A 4,115-nucleotide genomic window follows, 5' to 3' on the forward strand; every position below is an offset into this window, starting at 1 on the left:
ATACATATATACATAAATAAATACATTATGGCGTTTTGGTTCATGGATTGATTGATTGATTGATTGATTGATTGATCAATGCATTAAAGCTTACAGCCCAACATCAACTCCATCTCACTGCAAGTCCTACTCTATCACCCAGATTTCTCAGAACTTTATTTATTTATTAACAGTTTCTTATATAGCGCAGCATATTCCGTTGCACTTTACAATTAGAACAACAGTAATAGAACAAAACTGGGCAAAGACAGACAGACATAGAGGTAGGAAGGCCCTGCTCGCAAGCTTACAATCTATAGGGATATAGGCATTGATACACAAGGATAGATGCTACCTATTGCATTATGGTCCATCAGATTGCTAGGTTCTTAATGGGTTGTATGATATGATAACCCAGCAATTTTGGCAAAGGGTCCAGAGGGTGTGAGAGTAAAGAAAGACAAATATATGTGAGGTTATGTGTACTGTACAGAGTGGATGTAGGGGGTAATTCAGAGTTGTTAGCAGTTGGGCAAAACCATGGTGGTCATTCCGAGTTGATCGCTAGCTGCTTTTGTTCGCAGCGAAGCGATCAGGCAATAAACCGGCAGTTCTGCGCATGCGTATGCGACGCAATGCGCATGCGCGTCATACTCTTACAAAGCTTTTCAGTCGCACTGCTGACCGCAGAGTGATTGACAGGAAGTGGGTGTCTCTGGGTGTTAACTGACCGTTTTCAGGGAGTGAGCGGGCGGAAAAACGCAGGCGTAGCTGGGGAAACGTAGGCGTGGCTGGCTGAATGCAGGGCGTGTTCGTGACCTCAAAACAGGAACTAAACAGTCTGCAGTGATCGCAAGCTAGGAGTAGGTATGGAGCTACTCAGAAGCTGCACAAAATTATTTTGTAGCCGCTGTGCGATCCCTTCATTCGCACTTCTGCTAAGCTAAAATACACTCCCAGAGGGCGGTGGCTTAGCGTTTGCACGGCTGCTAAAAGCAGCTAGCGAGCGAACAACTCAGAATGAGGGCCAATGTGCACTGCAGGTGTGGCAGATACAGCATAACGTGCAGAGAGTTAGATTTGGGTGGGTTATTTTGTTTCTGTGCAGGGTATATACTGGCTGCTTTATTTTTACACTGCAATTTAGATTACAGATTGAACACACCACACCCAAATCTAACTCTCTCTCTGCACATGTTATATCTGCCTCCCCTGCAGTGCACATGGGCCCTCATTCCGAGTTGTTCGCTCGCAAGTGAATTTTAGCAGATTTGCTCATGCTAAGCCGCCGCCTACTGGGAGTGAATCTTAGCATCTTAATATTGCAATTACACACCTCGTAGCAGTTTCTGAGTAGCTTCAGACTTACTCGGCATTTGCGATCATTTCAGTGCTTGTCGTTCCTGGTTTGACGTCACAAACACACCCAGCGTTCGCCCAGACACTCCCCCGTTTCTCCAGCCACTCCTGCGTTTTTTCCGGAAACGGTAGCGTTTTTTCCCACACGCCCATAAAACGGCCTGTTTCCGCCCAGTAACACCCATTTCCTGTCAATCACATTACGATCGCCAGAACGATGAAAAAGCCGTGAGTAAAATTCCTAACTGTATAGCAAATTTACTTGGCGCAGTCGCAGTGCGGATATTGCGCATGCGCATTAAGCGGAAAATCGCTGCGATGCGAAGATTTTTACCGAGCGAACAACTCGGAATGAGGGCCATGGTTTTGCCCAACTGCTAACAAAAATCCTGCTGCGATCAACTCAGAATTACCCCCATGGTTTTGCCAACTGCTAACAAATTTCCTGCTGCGATCAACTCTGAATTACCCCCGTAATTAGATAGGGAAGCATTGAAGGTTATGCGGGTGGATGTGGAATTTGAAAGGCTTGTCTGAAGAGGTGAGTTTTCAGTGATCATTTAAAGGTTTGGAGACTAGAGGTGAGTCTTAAGGTGCATACACACGGGAAGATATTGGCTATGAGAGATTTTGACTGAGAGATTTCCCTTGAACTGGCAGTCGGAGATTTGGACTAACTTTTCCAGCAATTTTGTCTAACTATGCAAGAGATTTTGGCTATGGGAGATTTTGACTATCTCATTTAAATAAGGGGATGAGTGGGGGAGTGTCATATATAGGATGATTGTACAGGGTGGCTGGTATTGAAATAGCTAAAAGTTTTTTTTTTAAATTGCGGGGGGTCACCCCTCCTATGTATAACCAGCCTCGGGCTCTTTGAGCCGGTCCTGGTTGTTAAAATTAGAGATGAGCGCCTGAAATTTTTCGGGTTTTGTGTTTTGGTTTTGGGTTCGGTTCCGCGGCCGTGTTTTGGGTTCGAACGCGTTTTGGCAAAACCTCACCGAATTATTTTTGTCGGATTCGGGTGTGTTTTGGATTCGGGTGTTTTTTTCCAAAAACACTAAAAAACAGCTTAAATCATAGAATTTGGGGGTCATTTTGATCCCAAAGTATTATTAACCTCAAAAACCATAATTTACACTCATTTTCAGTCTATTCTGAATACCTCACACCTCACAATATTATTTTTAGTCCTAAAATTTGCACCGAGGTCGCTGTGTGAGTAAGATAAGCGACCCTAGTTGCCGACACAAACACCGGGCCCATCTAGGAGTGGCACTGTAGTGTCACGCAGGATGTCCCTTCCAAAAAACCCTCCCCAAACAGCACATGACGCAAAGAAAAAAAGAGGCGCAATGAGGTAGCTGTGTGAGTAAGATTAGCGACCCTAGTGGCCGACACAAACACCGGGCCCATCTAGGAGTGGCACTGCAGTGTCACGCAGGATGGCCCTTCCAAAAAACCCTCCCCAAACAGCACATGACGCAAAGAAAAAAAGAGGCGCAATGAGGTAGCTGACTGTGTGAGTAAGATTAGCGACCCTAGTGGCCGACACAAACACCGGGCACATCTAGGAGTGGCACTGCAGTGTCACGCAGGATGTCCCTTCCAAAAAACCCTCCCCAAACAGCACATGACGCAAAGAAAAAAAGAGGCGCAATGAGGTAGCTGTGTGAGTAAGATTAGCGACCCTAGTGGCCGACACAAACACCGGGCCCATCTAGGAGTGGCACTGCAGTGTCACGCAGGATGTCCCTTCCAAAAAACCCTCCCCAATCAGCACATGATGCAAAGAAAAAGAAAAGAAAAAAGAGGTGCAAGATGGAATTATCCTTGGGCCCTCCCACCCACCCTTATGTTGTATAAACAAAACAGGACATGCACACTTTAACCAACCCATCATTTCAGTGACAGGGTCTGCCACACGACTGTGACTGATATGACGGGTTGGTTTGGACCCCCCCCAAAAAAGAAGCAATTAATCTCTCCTTGCACAAACTGGCTCTACAGAGGCAAGATGTCCACCTCATCTTCACCCTCCGATATATCACCGTGTACATCCCCCTCCTCACAGATTATCAATTCGTCCCCACTGGAATCCACCATCTCAGCTCCCTGTGTACTTTGTGGAGGCAATTGCTGCTGGTCAATGTCTCCGCGGAGGAATTGATTATAATTCATTTTAATGAACATCATCTTCTCCACATTTTCTGGATGTAACCTCGTACGCCGATTGCTGACAAGGTGAGCGGCGGCACTAAACACTCTTTCGGAGTACACACTTGTGGGAGGGCAACTTAGGTAGAATAAAGCCAGTTTGTGCAAGGGCCTCCAAATTGCCTCTTTTTCCTGCCAGTATAAGTACGGACTGTGTGACGTGCCTACTTGGATGCGGTCACTCATATAATCCTCCACCATTCTATCAATGTTGAGAGAATCATATGCAGTGACAGTAGACGACATGTCCGTAATCGTTGTCAGGTCCTTCAGTCCGGACCAGATGTCAGCATCAGCAGTCGCTCCAGACTGCCCTGCATCACCGCCAGCGGGTGGGCTCGGAATTCTGAGCCTTTTCCTCGCACCCCCAGTTGCGGGAGAATGTGAAGGAGGAGATGTTGACAGGTCGCGTTCCGCTTGACTTGACAATTTTGTCACCAGCAGGTCTTTCAACCCCAGCAGACCTGTGTCTGCCGGAAAGAGAGATCCAAGGTAGGCTTTAAATCTAGGATCGAGCACGGTGTAGTGCTCTGATTTCAACAGATTGACCACCCGTGAAT

This window comes from Pseudophryne corroboree, chromosome 3 (genome assembly GCF_028390025.1).
Source record: "Pseudophryne corroboree isolate aPseCor3 chromosome 3, aPseCor3.hap2, whole genome shotgun sequence".
Classification (NCBI taxonomy): Eukaryota; Metazoa; Chordata; class Amphibia; order Anura; family Myobatrachidae; genus Pseudophryne; species Pseudophryne corroboree.